This window comes from Rutilus rutilus (genome assembly GCF_951802725.1).
Source record: "Rutilus rutilus genome assembly, chromosome: 1".
NCBI lineage: Eukaryota > Metazoa > Chordata > Actinopteri > Cypriniformes > Leuciscidae > Rutilus > Rutilus rutilus.
This window is the reverse complement of record NC_140209.1, coordinates 45,095,267-45,113,539: the sequence shown is the minus strand read 5'-3', so window position 1 is coordinate 45,113,539 and position 18,273 is coordinate 45,095,267. Positions and strand designations below refer to the sequence as shown.

Here is an 18,273-nt window from a genome sequence, read left to right as displayed (position 1 = left end):
GGCAGCCCAGTGATTTTCTGTGCGAGCGCAGAATGGAGGGTTGGCATCACGTGTGTGCGCTCACATGTGTCTTCATGAGTGAGCTTAGAGAACTGGCATCTGTCATAATTACATTCACTGTGTTGACAAGCCTCGCCATCTAACAAGATACATCCCATTATTGCCAGATGTTTTAAAATTGACATTATAAATGTTTACACTGTGTAGTAACCCGAGCTATTAGTTTCGACTAGCGACATAAAATACTCCAAAAGCCAGCATAAAAACATTAGTGTCAGCTGCTGTAAAAGTTGTGCTATTAATTTTAGCAGAGGATGCAACTTCTCTGAATATGGCCCATCTGTTATGGTATCAAATGGCCCAAATTACTTTACGAAAACAGTTCCATCAAATTATTTTCATCACCGTTTTCACTGCAAACGCCAGCCGCTCAAAGTTAAAAGGTCGTATTTCAGCATCATCCATGCACCGACACGTCCGCTTGGTACGCCTGTGCAACTTTGAGCGCATATGTCATCAGTTAAACAGGCCGCACACATATGTTTTCGCCATTTCACCCATGTGCCACAATAGCTGTGTAATGTTAACAAAGCACTGTGGGAATGTGAGGTTGAGAGGTGCGGTGAAAAGTTATCACTGTAAATTAAAGGTATGACTGGTGGAAGCCCAAGGGTTTACACTGGGGTTATCGGGGGCTTCCACACATCAGCATCTCCTATCACACATCCGACGGTTACTGTGAAGTGTCATAAACTGCTGGGCCCATTTCCAGTATCGCTGTGGCTCCCCGCAAAGCCCCAAGGGCCTTCTGCTTTACCAAACACAAAAGCAGTGTTGCCTCTCTCTCTCTCTCTCTCTCTAAAGTCAATATATGTAGCTCTTTGTTTCCTCATATCACATATTTTCTCCTATCTGAGTTGAGCCCAGGATCATAACCCCCTCCCATCTCCCTTAAAAAGGAGGCTGCTGGGAAATGTAGTCCTGTCTTGTTAAAAGGATAGAGTTATGCTTTATTTTGAGGTTCCACTTATGATATTCTACTAGCTATAAGTAACTTTGCAACTCTCATTAGAGTATTAGTAGACTGTAGACAGTGGCCTGCAAAGTACTTATAGTCAGTAGAGTGTCTGTTGGGGACCATTAAAAAAAAAAGTGTTAGCAGATGTTAAGCAGACAGTCTACTAATGTGCTAATGAGATTTAGTTGCAAAATTATTTATGGTTAGTAAAAAGTGGATCATCAAATTAAAGTGTTACCAATGATAGTTCACCTTTAAAAATGAACATTTTGTCATGAATTACTCTCCATCGTGTTCCAAACCTGTATGACTTTTGTTCATCGAATACAAAAGGACATTCTGAAGAATGCACTGCTTCAAAAAAGATGCTTAATTATCATGAATGTATCATAGTAGTTCACATGCTATATTACATCTTTAGTTGGGGCAGAAACCATATTGAAATATTGAGGGACAGACTTACAGTTTTTACTACATCACATCATTTTCAAAACTCACTTTTTTATTTCATTATTTTGTCTACTGATTTATTTATTTTATTTTTTGAAAAGATGTTTTGTCAATTGAACAATTGCCATGTTGTTAAACTACAGTACAATCCAATTTTATTATGGCACAATTGACCAATGCCTCTTGCGTGAAGAACGAACCAAAATTCAATGAATTATTCACTGATTCATTAATGAATCGTAAATCCAATGGTTCTTAACAAACGATTCGTTCACACACTATATTACCTTCTATTTTAGTTTTAGGAATTCAATTTCATATAATAGCCTTGTGTGAGGAATGAACCAAAATTCAAGTCACTATTCGCTGACATTCATTAAGTTAAACTCAAGTCTGATTCGTGAATAAATCATTAAGACCAGTGAATGAAACCATGATTAACTGAAAAGATTCAACTCAAATCATCGATTCATTCACAAATTTCTGCATCAATACTTCTCACAAACACCAAAGAGATCTAAAGTGGATGTTTTCCTTACACAAAGCTATTGAGTGGCTTTTATGAAGTTTGAAACCACCCAGAACCCATTAATTGTAAAAACAACAACTAGTACATTCTTTAAGAACATCTTCTGCATTCCACAGATGATTTAAAGTCATAAGGTTTGAAAAGTCATGAAGCTGAGTAAATGATGACCGGATTTTCATTTTTGGGTGAACTTACAGCTTTTACAAGCAGGAACTGTGCATCATAAGAGCTCAGGTAGATCTGCGGATTTGCGGTGGTTGAGCAGGAAAGCCGTGGCTTTAGGAGCTTTGTGTCAGCTGATCCCAGCACTGCACAGGCTCTGTAACACACACCAGGAAAAGCACAGGTCACCGGGCAAACGGGAGGGATGTGCGAGTATGCGTGTGTGTGTGTGAGACTTGGCCCGTGGCACGTTTTCCTGATGCAGAGTGGGGGTGACAGACAGAGCTGACAGGCCAACCTTTGCACTGCGTAATAGACAGACAGGGAAGTGGGAACCGCACTCTGTCACCGGGGAATACAGATGTAAACATGGCCACTCTCTCACCCACACTCGCCTCCCTGACAAAACATATTAGTGGTGGAGTTCTCAGTGCACACCTCTGTGCTTAAAATCGCTGATGATCTGCATACACGCACACACACACTTAGTGCACGCAAGCAAGTGTGCCGCCGTGGGAACGCATAGCCTGCACTAATTGCAGTTTTAATTGTTGTGGTGATTCTAGTGTGTCACTGATATATCTGATGAGTCTGACGTGACTTATTGACAGATCTCTAGAGCGTGCGCGGCGACCTGACAAAAACGCATTGATTAATTACTAGCCATCCAAGACAATTAACTGGAACAGAATGCGAAAACAAGCGGCGAGCAACTTTTGCCGCGCCGCCATCCTACCCTCGTTTAAACCCTCTGAGGATACATCAAACAATTTCTTTCCCTGCGTTTCCAAGGCAACGCTAATATATGAGCTCACCAGTGTTACTGGAAAGCATTTCACTTGACAGTTTTAAAAATGATTTAAAAGCCGGCTTAGTATGTGAATCTCATCCACACTACAGTAAATCAGGCTGTGGACGAATCCCTCTCCAGCTGTCATGAAAGGATCGGGGAGGGGAACAGGCTCCTTTGCCTGTGGTCTTGCTGGAGAGGCTAGTTTGGGTGAAATATCTCCAGATTCCTGCTGTTCTCATCCATTGTTCACACTCTAGAAAAACCAAACAGACACGTAGGCCATTTGTTTTCACAAGCCTGAGTACATACAGTTGAGTCCAAAAGTCTCAAAAACACTAGCTTCTAATCATACACATTATACAGAATAGTGTGCATACAAATTTTAAAAATTGAATTTAAAAATTAGCATGCATTTCAGAATTTCTTTATACTTATTATTTCTTCACACGCATTAATGACACTGGAGCTGCATAAACTCTACAAATCTATTTCAATTTGATTTGTGGACAAGAAATAGTGCAGAATCTGAAATAATATGCCATGATGTTTCTTTTTCAAATGTTTTCTTTTTTAAATTTAAAGATTTTAAAACCCAGATATTCAATGTCTTTAACAAAATTTCCACCCATCCACAGAAATAGAATTTTGTGTAAAAGTTCCTAATGTAAAATCTACTCCAAAAAGTGCACTACTGTTCAAAAGTTTGGGGTCATTCATTCATTTGTTTGTTTGTAATGAAATTAATACTTACTTAGCAAGGATGATTTAAATTGACCAAAAGTGACTTTTACCATTTTATAAAAGTTTTCTATACTTCATTTTCAACACTGATAATAAGAAATGTTTCTTGAGCAGCAAATCATCATATTAAAAAGATTTCTGAAGGATCATGTGACACTGAAGACTGGATGCTGAAATTTCAGCTTTACCATCCCAGTAAAATATTAAAATAGAAAAAAAGTTATTTTAAATTGCAATCATATTTTTAAATATTACTGTTTTTACTGTATTTTTGATCAAATAAATGCAGACTTGGTGGGCAGAACAGACTTCTATCAAAAACATAACAAAAATCTTACAGACGTTACAGTGTAACTTAAGTATCCTATCTCATTTTAGCCTAAATCTAAGACGGCATCTTCTTTGCAGATAAGAATTATAAGCTAGTAATTATAAGTAAATCTATATTTAAATACCCAATATTTGCGAGAAGTGTATTTTATGGTTCAATTCGAGTATCGCACATTTAGCTCAGCAACATGTAAACATTAAACTCAATTGTAATTAATTGTGCACAACATCTGAGGCATTAGTCAGCTATAAAGTTCCACGACACCATGCTGCCTTAGTAGTCAGCTACCTATGTAAGCAGCGGGCAGCTCACTACGTAGAGGCGAACACTATTGGAGAGGAGCTCTCATCACAGCCTGTGCATATCTGCTTATACCCATCTATTCTACAGCGTTCTTCCTCTCCACTTGCCGATGCATGACACCCTCTAACAGAGCCCTGCTTGCTGTTCTCTCTTTGTCTTTTTCCCTCCACCAACTTGTTTTATCTCCCTGAGTCTTTCTCGCTTTTCTCTCCACCTCCGTCTCCCCCCTCCCCTCTTCTGGTGTGTTTCCCTGCCCCTCTCCGATTGAGCTCACTCTCCCCTAGACGGCGCAGGTTGGTGTTGGCACACATAACAATTGCAGAGGAGCTTCTAGCACTTACAGTAAATGAAGCTCGGGCAGCAGCCCACTGAGATGCATTAGATTAGGTAATTGAGATATGAGTGATGGCGCAGGCCAGCCCCTGCCGCAGAGGTCTTGGAAATAAGCATTTGCCGCATCCGGCGTATTACAGGCTCAGATTATGGAGGGCCCTGATAGAATAATGTCAGCTGAACACAAGGCTAAAATTGAACTGTCAAGAACTGTCAAATACACAATAATGTGCTCGGCAAACCCAAGTCATTTCGCCACTCTGGACTGGCTGACGGACCACATGCGTTTCAGACTGCACTTTGAGAAAACATGCATCTGATACGCATTCAATTTGAGAAACTTGAGATGCTAATTATTTTTAAGCAGAAGTGCTTCCGTTGACTCTCCTAACAGGATTTGCGAGTGGAAAACTTCGTTTGTTTTAACACTGTTGGTTTTCTTTAAGCGAACACGTTTTTCCCTGCTGAATCTGCTGTGATAGTGTGCAAAAACAATCACCTGTGTATGGATTAATGGCTTTAATTCTGAGGACTGGCAGGGCGTAGCCACACAAATGTCCATATTTCCATCCGTGCCCCGCTGTTAAGTTAAATTGATTCAGGCCTTGGCATCTCTGAAATGTGATGCCGTAAACAACTTGGATTCAGTTCAGCACGTTTGTTCATCACAGAAAGAGACCTATATATATATATATATATATCAAATCTCAACTTTAGTTTATATTATCACAAAATGTGAATTATATTATCACACAGCTCTTTATATAAAGTTGTATCAACAAGTAGGCTTATACAGTATATAAACTTTACCTGCATTCATATAGTATACTCACGTGAAACAATATATACTACAATATATAGCACATCTCAACTGCATGATTGTTTATATTGTTTATTTGTGAGAAGTGTATTTTATGGTTCAATTCGAGTATCGCACATTTAGCTTGGCAACATGTAAATATTAAACTCAATTGTAATTAATTGTGCACAACATTTGAGGCATAGTGCGTTCCAAATTAGTCAGCTATAAAGTTCCATGACAGTATGATTGTTTATATTGTTTGAAAATTGAAATTATATTAATCACAGCTCTCTATATAAAGTTGGATATATGAGTTTATCCAACTTTACCCACATACATACAGTATACTAATGTACAACGATATATATACTACTTTTTACTGCTAAATTAAAATTTGACTTCAGTATAAGACATGAAGATATTAAGATATTATAAAAACTGCTTTGAAGCATTGTGTATTGTGAAAAGCACTATAGAAATTAAACTGACTAGCCTATTCATGAATATTCAAGGCTTATTTCCTTTACTTCTAGAGTGTAGCCCTCAAGTGAACCTTATGAAAACAAACCATATTATCACTAAATGTATAATTAACTTGTAAATCATCCAAGCGCACGATAAAAAACAGCTCTCCGGCGATGTTTTTTTTTTTTCTTTCAGGGTTGAAGAAAGAGATATCATCACTTGAAATAACCCACAAATCAATACCTCACCGTTAGCATGTGCTCACCAACTTCCAGTGGCAGCACTTCATTTAGGTAATGGCCTAAAGAGCCAGTGGGAAAAGAGTGGACTGACATGGCAGCCCCACGCAGCACACACAGCAGAGTGCACTTAAAGCACAGCCGACTAAATCAGGGCCAATTAGTGTGTCTGTGGACCGCAGCAGCTGGGCTAAGTCTGGGGGCAGAGGTGCTCGGGGCTGGAGCTGAAAAATTGTGGTAGTCCTGAAGCAGGCCTTTCCTGAAAGAAAGAGAGGAGGGGGGGTATGCGAGGGAGAGATAGAAAGAGGAAAGCGGCCCACTGCCGGTCAAAGAATACAGTGCATTCTTTTTCTGCTAACCTCGCCCGACATCAATCACGCAAGCTGGAGGTAGAGTGAGAAGTCAGCTCGGCCACTGGGGAAAAATATCTGTAATGATTGACACAGGGGCTGTTGTGTCGACCTCTGCGCTTTTATCGAGACTGACTGTAGAAAAACATATTCATTATGGACTTGTTTACTATTTTACTTGTTTACTCTTAGGCCATTAATATAAGCTTTGAAGACATCTATATCCTAGCGTATTTCTAAAAACACTTTTAAACATACTGTGTGTATATATATATATATATATATATAATATATATATATATATATATATATATATATATATATATATATATATATATATATATATATATAAGACTTCAGATGCAAAAGCCTCTAAGTGCCATCTGAAATTTTCTTTTCGAGCATTTTTATCAAGCTCGTATATTTAGGTTCAGTAATTTCACTTTAATGACAATTAATAGGTATTTTTCATTGCCATTAAAGTGAAATAACTGAACATAAACATGCAAACTTGATAAAAATGATCATTTTAGAAGAAAATTTCAGATGGCACTTAGAGGCTTTTGCATCTGAAGTCTTCATATATATATATATATAAAGACTTCAGATGCAAGTTTTACAGTCTTTTTCTTCCAGGAAAACAGACCGAAAATGTTGACTATTCATCTTGCACTAATGCTGAAAGTATAAAGTTATGGTTTATGAATGTAACCTGACTAAAGACTATTGGCTATGTGGCAATATTTAGTATTTTCATGTTATTGTAATATTATTTTAATATTATTTATATACTATTACAGTATTTATTATTATTCTGAATTATCTTTTAATTTTATATTTAAATTTTAGTTTTAGTTTAAGGCTTACGTAATTTACTGTTTGTCATTATTAGTTTTTGCTTTATTTTTTAAAACTATTTCTACATAACTCTAATTTGAGTACTTAAATGGAAATTAGAAATGTTTCTTTGCCAACTTACTGAAATATGTTTCTCACCATGTAAGCCTTATTTAGATTACTGATTTAAATTATTTTGTTTTAGTTAACAATAACAACACTTATGACCAATATTCAAATTCTATATATTTTCTAAATAAATTCAAAATAAAACACTAAAACTAAAGTCAATCAATCATTTCAAGTGAATTTAGGCATCACAACATCATGTAATGTATGAAAAATGGATATTAACTGATATTTGCAAAAGTAAATCTAAATGTAAAAATAGGCCATGTATAACTAAATATCCAATACCGACTGATGCTAACAAATAAAAACAACAACAACAACGTGGTACGGATATATCACCGGTGCATCCCTAAAAAATTTCTCAGCGACAGAAAATAGAATCACAGTGATATTGCCAAATAAGACATGTTACTGGATCAACATATTTTGTTGATCCTGGAAAAACATTTCTGTCTGAAAATGTAGTCCTAACCCTATCCCTACCCCTTAACCTAACCCTACTCATACAATATCGCTAAAATCAGAGGGAAATGGCACAGGGAATTGACAGGTGAATAACACTGATGTAGGAGCACCTAACCCTGGTTGTAAGCCAAAACTTGACATAAACTGCCAGAGGTGTCAAAAGTATTCACATTCATTACTCAGGTAGAAGTATAGATACTAGGGTTTAAAAAGACAAAGTATAAAAGTAAAAGTAATGTAAGAAAAAAAAAAATGCAATTAATGCTCTCTCTCTCTCTCTGTGTGAATCAATATTTGACGCGATTTGCCCCGATTTCTCCCTCACTTACCGCATCTAGGTTTCCTTCGGAGGAGTTTTGGCGCTTCGCACAACCAAATGTGACTACAGCCTCTCACAAGTTAGAAAGACACCACAACGCCAATCAGTTTAGCGATGTGTATTCAGGAGGCGGGACTCAGATCTAAACCGTTTGTGTAATTGGCCAATTTTTTTTTTAACGACGACAAGCCGGAATGAAAACAAGCCGAAATTAAATAGGAGTAACGAGGCTATTTTTAAAATGTAAGGAGTAGAAAGTACAGATAATTGCGTGAAAATGTAAGGAGTAGAAGTAAAAAGTCGTCTGAAAAATAATTACTCCAGTAAAGTATAGATACTCCAAATTTCTACTTAAGTAAGGTAACGAAGTATTTGTACTTCGTTACTTGACACCTCTGTAAACTGCAAACTTGTCCTTCAAATCTAATTGGTTGTTTGGAATGTTGAGAAGAATCAACAAAGATGTCGATCCAGGAACCTGATGTACTTGGTGAAATCACGTTCACCATATGTCAACACAAGAGACAGAAAAGTGCAATTTACACAACAAAATGAGTTTGATTTGTTGTGGCGTGTGCATCCCCATCTCAAAAGTGGTTGTCTTTGTATCTTGGCAAGGGCTATTAGATGCTCTGGCGTCTCAAACATCCTGAAGGACAGAGTCGCTGCGGCGGGGTGGTAAGAACATGATGTGGAGAGCTAAGCAAAGGTATCTTCAGGACAAAGAGCAACCGCAGCGGGACAATGAGTGTGAACAATTCGAGCGTTTCATTCATCCCGCTGTTGTCCTGAGCTGGGGCTATCATGCATACGCACGCCACCACAAACAAACTGCAGCATGAGCGCCTCCGCTACTCCTGATCGCCTCCACGGTTTCAACCTGCAAATTCCTTTGGCTTGTTTTAAAGGAAGAAGCGTCCTATTCTGTCAATGTCACCGTGGATATCCCTATATACAATGCAATTGAAGATAAGCCTAATCTTGCAAACCCACACGGCATCTTCATTTTTTCCTGTATCAAAGCCAACAGAGTGTACAAACCAGAGGATTAGCCACAGACTTCTATCCTTTTGAATAAACTCGAGCACAATACGTGCAAAGTAAACCTAGCAAGGACAAAACACAAACATTGTTCCATGTACATCTAACATATAAATCATTTTAAAAAAAATCCATTATTGTGTATGTAGAATATGTCAACGTACATTTGATATTAAATTTCTACTTAATAATAAACAATTTAACGCACTTTTTTTGCACTACTTATGCAAAAATTTCGTCTTTCTATTTTATGATTTTCCACTACAAAACCAAGGCGCAGACATGCTTCCTAATTTGAATAAGATTAGATATACAGGGTATTAGAAGATTTCTGTTGCATAAATACAGGGTTCATAACATCTGCGCTGGTACACGGTGTCATTTGTTTGTTTACAAATTGAAGTAAATGGATTATGGAGGCCTTCTTTACAACACAGAGATCTACAAACAACACAACAATTCCATGTAGGAGAAATTTCATGACTCTTTATGAGGTAATTTCCTCCATGTCATACATTAGAAAAGCTGTCTGTGTAGATTAAAAAACAATATTCAAAGCAGACGTGAAGCTATTGTGCTTTAAGTACGCAGATTAAAAAACACAGATACCCTCATGCTGAACACAAACAAAAGTTATAAATAAAAAATGATATTATTTTTATAGTAGTCTTCTGTTTTTTTTTTGCCAAAATGCTAATGTTATATATAAATTTATTTTCATCACATCAGCTAAAGGCCTTAATTCTGCTCTCTTATTTTAATACTTGGCTTTACGGCCTGTAATTGTATGATTTGCATTTTTTTTTTCCCGCCCATTATAAATAATCCATGCAACACACGGCCTGGCTGCCAAGCTGGCATCACTTTCTATTTAATCTTGTGAAACAGTCGCTTTATCTCCTTGTTCAACCTGGGGTTTATCTTTTGTTGTGGCACCGTACTATTGATGTGGAAATGTTTACAAAGCAATATACTTGCCCCATTTAGCGAAAGCAGGAGTTCAATGTATTAATATGATCATTTTATCACCCCCAGTGTGCTTCACTCAGTCACTGACTTAATAACAGGCACTGTTTTCTTTAATGGCTCCTTTGCCTAGGACGTGGTGTTTTGTTAACAATGCTGTAATAAGGAGGCAGCATTTATACATATCACCAGGAGAGCAGAGACCGTTTTTTTGTTTTGTTTTGTGGTGCAGAACTATCGACCGTGGTATTCTCCTTCAACTCCCTGTGGGGATGAGAGCGGAGCCCCCGTTACATCGGCATGTTCTCCATTATCATTTCAATACGAGTATGACACACCGGCGAGTGGCAGAATGCTCCGTTTCTATTTCCACTCCACAACTGATAGCAAACGGAGTCTGCCCGGTGTGAGGTTTCCCCAACACCCCCCACCCTTTTAACCTGCCGCAAGCGAAACAGCAACACTAGCAACTAGCGTAATGTGCGCCGCGAGGCCCCGGCATGCAGCACAGGACAGGCTAAGACTATAACCAGTTACATAATCACCGCAATAAACACGTTCCGATTGTACTCAACACACAGCACTTAACTCCCACTGACGATAACAGAGTACGCAGCAACCCTTCGCCAGCTTCCAAGGGAAATAAAAGAGGGAGCGATCTAACACTATACTTCATTCTCACACTCAAGGGCCATGCATTTTCCAAACAATGAAACATATAATCACTGCGGCCCGGGGATATTTTACAGTCAACGTACATGGTGTTTGAACAGACTGAATCTTTGTTAAGTCATGGGAAATAATCAAATTCGGAAAATGGGCGCTTGCTTTATTTTTAAGGGAATTCATGAATACATAGTGTCAGATTATATTAAACATATTTATTTGAGAATAATATTGTGATATTATGTGTAATGTAATATTGCGTTTTCAACGTGAAGCCCATTTAAAAAAATTACAATTTGTTAACATCAGTTACTAATATGATGATTAATAAATGCTTTAGAAGTATTAGTCATTGTTAGTTGATGCAAATTTCAACATTTCTTAATACATTATTAAAAGTGAAAGTTGCATCTGTTCACAAATATTATTTAATAGACCTGGGCAAACATGAACTAACAATAAACAGATAACAAAGATGAATAAACACTGTAACAAATCTAATGCTCATTGTTAATGCTCAATGTTAACAATGGGACCTTACTGTAAAGTGTTATCAAAAATCATATGGAAAAATGGTGAAAAAAAAACAAAACACACACACACACACACTGCATTTTTACATTTTCAAAAAACATCACTTGTCAAAAAAAAAAAAAAAATGTCCCCACAAGGACAAGGATTTTGGATACAGCCATCTTTGTGGGGACATTTTGTCCCCATGACATAGGGTTTACCATGAACAGACACACACACACACACACACACACACACACACCAATTTTATTATATATTCTCTTTTCTAATTCCTGTCAAGGAAGCCGCATTTGAAATGAGAGGACTGACAGAAATCTGCATGATGTATTCAGCATCTAATGAGCGGCGGGGTGAATTGTAGGCACAGGGCATATGCAGTGCCCTGCGAAATCCCCTCTCCTGCACACTATGATTATTCACCCTCATGTAGCTTTGCACTTCCTCTATTCGGTCAAGCCCACAGGATTTACCAATCCAAAGCTCTGACGGCTCGAGAAAAAGAGGCCTGTCCTCCTCCAGAAGGGCTCCCTGCTTTGAGACGCCCTGGCGCACCACAACTGAGGCGCATCCATCTGTGGGCCTTGTAGGTGCTGTGGAGATAACCAATTTTTCAAAGCACAACCAGAACTTGCATAATGCCTCATGCTCCCACGTTATGACTCACTAAATTACATAAACAGAATGTGGGGTATTCTCTCTCTCTCTCTCTCTCCTTCTTCGCTCTTTTAGCATTTTTCTTGCCATTGTTATTTCTTCCAAAATCATTTTCAACCCGAACAAAGCTACTGAAAATAATGTAATGAGGGTATAAAAAGATATGTCAGCTTATGTAGAGGATCATGTTTTCTTTAAGACAATGTATACTACAGTATGGGAGATTAAACCACACAAAATGTTTTACTTAATTTTAATCTGAAAATGACCTCTCGTTTTCAACAGAATAAAGCAATAAAAAAGTTTGGGGGAAAATTGCTTAAAAAGTTCAAATGAGAATATGTAAAAAAAAAATAAGGGCATTGAATGATATTTCAATTAAAAATGCTTTCCAAATGTAAATAAAACCTACTGAATATTTGTACAAATTTGTAATAAATGACTCCTCCCTCAAATGATGTTCCACGTGAACAGCCAATTAAAACATATGGTTAACTTTGAATGATAAACTGGAAGTTACATTTTACCTGCTTTGTACAAATATGTGATTCCTCACAGTAAAATAATAATAATAATAATTGATATCAATTAGAAAAAATTAGAAATCGAATTAAGTATTTGTACAGTATAAGTTGGTACAAATGTAACTTCCAAAATATCATTCAGTGTCTACACATGATTAGCTAAATGTGTGGAGTGGACAATAGTTTTTATTTACATTTTTAGGACATATGTATGCTTTTTACAACTTACATTTTACAAACATTTTAGTTACATTGAGTGACAAAACTGTAGCACAATGTACATAAAATATATTAAAAAATATCAACTACTAGCAAATTATATTACACCCCTCCAACAAATTATATTACACCCAAACAGCCAATCAACCATGTCATCAGCATTGAATTATATGTGTTGACACCTGCTTATATTGCACAAATATACAATGCCACACATTTAATCAAATTCACATTTAATTTTTAATTTTAATAAATGAGTGGAAGCATTTGTACAGTATACATTGGTGAAAATATAACTTCCAAAATATCAATCAATGTCTACACAAGAATGTGTTTTGATTTGTTGAATGACTGGACAATGGTTTTTATTTACATTTTTGGGACATACATACATACGTATTTCCATACAAGAAATTTTGGGATTTCTTATTTTAACTTATTTTTTTACTTGGTGAAACTAAAAATGTAAAGAAGGCACAAAATGTAAATAATAACTAGCAACTACACCCCAAACCCCTCCCACAAATGAGACTATATACACACAAACAGCCAATCAAAACAACGCCATGTGGTCAGAATTTAATAATATTTTACCTGTTTATATTACATGTGTGATTCCACACATTTAATCAAATTCAAATATTAAAAGATCTTAGTTAAATTTGAAGTTAATAAATACAAATAGGGCCCGAAAATGTAAATAAAAGCTGTTGTTTCACAACAAGCAGCTACATTCTTAACTCCTCCCACAAATTATGTACCACACTAACAACCAATCAAAACACAGCCATGTGGTCGGCACCAAATGATGCGTCAGAAGTTGCGTTTCAACCTTCTTCTGCAGTACAAATACATGAATCCACACTCTCAATCAAACAGATCTGTACTGAACACCATTCACTATAGCGCCCCTTCATGTGAGAGTCAAGTCACGGCCCAAGAGTGTCACATAAAGTGCGTTAAGTTCAATTGTTAGTTGTAATTGCTCTCGTAAGTACTTTCCGATGCAGATGTCATTATAATCATTATCATTTTTGCAGCCTGAGAGAGTCATCAATATTCCAACAAAGGTTCGGAGAGGGAGAGCGAGCGTGTGCGAGGGAGAGAATATCAACAAAACAAACTATAATTCCCCGCTATTTCAATTACCCATCATTAGCTCGCATTTCCATCCCATTGCCATTCCCCCAGCAAAATCAAGGTCTCTCACACTCATCCCCATTAGCTGTGATAAAAGCATGCCTGGTGTTTAGCAACAAAAGCAACTCGCTGCTCTGTTAGCTGACTGATCACACTATGAGACCCAGGCGTTCTCTGACATTAACACAGATACGCACACACAGATACGCGTATCCGTCAACTGGAGTCCTCGGCGAGAAATTCCCTTTGCTTTGTAGGTCAGACTTAGATGCAGGCATTCTCAGACTGAAAATTTCATTATAAAACCTGCCGTAGGCTACACCCACCCCACTGCCTTAGCCCCGGGACTCACGACACTATATTGATTTTAATAGATACCAACTCACCCCCTCGTGACGCGAGAGCTCTTGTGTGGAAGAATAGCTACCAGGCAGTGTTAACAGTGGCCGCACAGCTCCATGAAGCAACACTCATGCACTCTCACACTGAATGGAAAAAGATCATTTCAAACAGCAAGGCAAGAAACAAAAAAGCCACGCGCAAGGGGGAAGCACACAGAAACAGAACGAGGGAAGGGAAATGAGAGAGAGACAGGGAGGGAAGAGAGAAAAGAGAGAGAGAAAGAGAGAGATGGGAAATTAATAATCCCAGAGACAAGTCCCCTCTGTGTTATTCATCAGGCTGCTTTCTTGCAAGCTGCGGAGGAGCGGAGATATGCAGATGGGAGGGGCCAACGGCACACTCCATTGGTTCGAGTGCCTCATTCCTATACATCGCAGCCAATCCACTTTTTTTTTACCGTGCTGCCTCGCATTGGAGGTACAAATACAGTAGCTGCCTTGCGGTTTCACGAGAGGGAAGAGAGGAGAGGATAAAAGACAAATGAGGAGCTAAAAAGGGGGGAAGAGGAGTAAGGAGAGGGGAAGGCGCTGGATGAGGAACACTGCTTAGGGGCTCAGCAATGCTGCCATCAGTTAATGCACTATTAACTTTATTTGAGCTGACTTCCCATATGATTCTCTGCGGAGGGGTCACTCATTGGTGCGCAATTTCTGCCCAAATCCCATCATAATGAAATTGTTGGCTATTTCCCAAACCTACAACAACAATAATAATAATAATAATAATAATAATAATAATAATATTATATATATATATAAAAAAAGAGAGGGGAAGGAAATAATGCAGGTGATGTTGGCTGTTGGCTGGCTGCCCTTGCTGTCAGACATTACAGGCAATTCCTTGCCTCCATTTTCCATGTTACAATGAATACATTTCACAGCTCACTTGCTCTAAAGTGTGGGTGGTACAGCATAACAACCTACACCATGTGAGAGAATATCTAACACTTTCACCTCTCTATTTTTCTCTGCCGTTGCAGTAAAGCGAAGCGAGTCTCCAAACCTCCACACTCAGCCAAGCTCATCAATTATTGAGGCTGCACATCGGCCCCACAAAATCTGATGCTTTAAATGTAGTTTTGTGTTACAGTCTGAGTGAAAAAGCTGATGCAGAGGAAAGGCTTATTTCGCTCCTGTGCGCAACTGTGCAGTCTTCGCCAGGGCTACGTTGTGTTTGAACAATCTGTAAATTAAAACGCTGCTGTTTTTTTATTTTTCATCATGACAAAAAACGATGGGCGTTAAGACATTGGCTTCACGAATGTTACTCTAAAAAGGTTCAAATTATTTTAAGGATGTGTTTAAAATATGCTAAAGATATTTTGATGAATGTTGGAGGTTTTTTTTTTGGTCAAAATATGACCCCATAAAAGTAAGAGCGATGATTTAACAACTGAAAAATAAAATAAAAAATGAGTGGGTCATGAAGTAGACAATTGTTCACAATTACTGAATGTTGCTGCTATGAAATATATTGCATTAAATTACATGGCAATAAAATTATCAATATATATGGAAGTATTAGATCAATCAAAAATATAAATATAAAAAGAATTGTTTATATTGTTTGTTTTATACTTCTACTAAAAATAATAAGAATTATTATTATAGTAATTATTATTATTATTATTAATCGTGACATCCAATATATTATTTGATGCTTCGGATTCAATCTTTAAAAACTTTTCAATTCAATAATTAAAGACAAATTCATCAGTTCAGTGTTCAATTGTGCATATAATTATGTACAATACAATTATGTTTATATAGTAATAATAACAATAATAAAAAAGTCAAGCAATACATTATTTGATGCGGGATTCGATCTTTAACATCAGTTAAACCATCTAAAAGCTAGTCAACCAACTGTCCATTCTGACCTAACCTTATTTGACTTTATATGTCATTTCGAGGTGTGCTAAGAGTAATCCTACCACACTCGTAGAACTGATAGCTTCATTGTCTTGTGTGCAGATTGGTTCAATCCAGACCGGGGCTGCTCATTTCAATGGCTGAATGTGCCACAGTAATTTCACATTTTGGCACAAAAAGCAGCCACCGCAGGGGGGCTATGAACAGTCAGTTGGATATGGCAAGAGGACAGTCATGTGAAATCGCAGACCGAATGTGAGCGGTGAGAGGCCAATCCTGGCTCGTCGTAATCAGCTAATTAAGCACTTCAGTCAGGCCGGCGAAGGCTGCCACATTTCCCTTTGTTATCAAATTCATTATTCAACGTTTCAAAAAAATGGAAGGGAACACTAACAAGATGGACTAGAAGCTCATACAAAGTATGAACGGGAGGTTGAGATGTGACATCTCTCTCTCATTTTCTGTAACATCTTGGGCCAGATCTGGAATCTGATACTCTCCGAACGCAAACACAAACTGCTTGGCTGATCTGCGAGATAATGGGAGCGTGGATATGTATCAGTGGCATAACTGCGCCAGAGAAACAGACGGTAATTACCATTGCCCTCTCTCTCACACCTCCAGTGCGCACACACAGGAAATGGGAAATGGGATCAGGCGATAGTGAGCCACCTAGCCGCCTCACCTCATTCCCCACCAATTCAAACTAATCTACTTCTTGATTTCAGAGGGAAATCAACAAACATTCATTCCATTGAATCCTTGCCGCTCCATGTGGGGAAGGAGGGGGCTCTGAGAGTAAAAGCGAGCAATGGGAGCCCATTGAAAATGATTGTCTCATTCAGCCGCGGCACACGCGGAGGCCTTTATCCAAACCTGGCTTGAAGCTCATCCAGAACTTTCTATCACATTACAAGCGCTCAGCACTGGAGTGTCTGAGATTAATCGCAGGTTAAATGTGCGTTTATGTACACGGCATTGCTCGATAACAAGCAACACCAGAAGGGGTTGGGAATTAGTTACTTTGGGGGGGAAAAACAATGTCCAGATCCCATCAATATTCATGAAATATTTCTACTTTGTAGATTAAGAATGGGGAAAAGACCATCCGTAAGTGTTGTTTCACACGGACGGCTCTAGGCGATGGTTCTCTTGTCCGCTCGTCGGCTCTTTTTCATCTCACTGGGCTTACGGAGATCTTATTGCTTTTATTTTCTGTCATTAAATTCTGTGATAGAATTAAGGATAAGAGCAGCTGGGTACTACATCAATAGAAAATCAATTATATTGTCAAAACTTAGATGTATGGCCTGCAATTTTTCATCAGTGCTGAAAACCATATAAAAAAAATAAAATAAAAAATGGTTTATTTTTTGAAGTTTAATCACAATATTCGATCTGATCCTGAAAAGCTGTTTATCTGCTTCCGTGACATTCATATTTGTGACAACCATATCAAGCAATTCAGTGACAAACAAAATAAACAATGGCCAGAGCTCGGCTCATACATTTTAAGCACTTTCCCAGAGGAAATCGACATCTAATATAATTCTCGCTGAAGCAAAATTCAACAGACCACTGGTCTGAACAGACTGTACCCACAAAATGGCAGACATACACAAACAGGATTTCATCCGCATTATCTCATGCCAAAGCGTAGCCGTTTTAATTGCGCTGATTATACGAGCATATTGTGAATTCCCCGCTGCCTCGTCGAGATCCGACTCGAGAGGGCCCTGGGAGCAGCGTCCGCAGTGCCGAAGGGCTCCTCAAGTCCTCGTTGAAATAATTTGAGTATGAAGTTGTGACCTCGAGCACCTGAAGTACCTTTCAAGCTACGCAAACAATACCTGCCTTCCAGGATTAATATCAGCTCCAAATCACAAGTGTTTCCTGGGTGGCTCCTTCAGACGGCCTTGGGTCACCAACAACCCGACGATGTCCAAGCAGCTCCGTGTCCACCTGCGTTGCTCCCCAACCCCCTTTG

General features: G+C 38.1%; 1 protein-coding gene across 12 annotated transcripts in view; it reads right to left on the bottom strand.

Annotated features, from left to right (window-relative positions):
• Positions 1–18,273, bottom strand: part of rbfox1 (RNA binding fox-1 homolog 1) — a 257,018-nt gene that overhangs the window by 62,336 nt on the left and 176,409 nt on the right. For 2 of the 12 annotated variants that reach the window (XM_084399699.1, XM_084399695.1), the window contains exon 1: positions 14,400–14,696. The exons of the other annotated variants lie outside the window; for them this stretch is intronic. The gene's annotated coding sequence lies outside the window, so the exon portion shown is untranslated. Of the gene's footprint in view, positions 1–14,399; positions 14,697–18,273 lie in introns of those variants that run through there. 12 annotated transcript variants of the gene reach the window in all.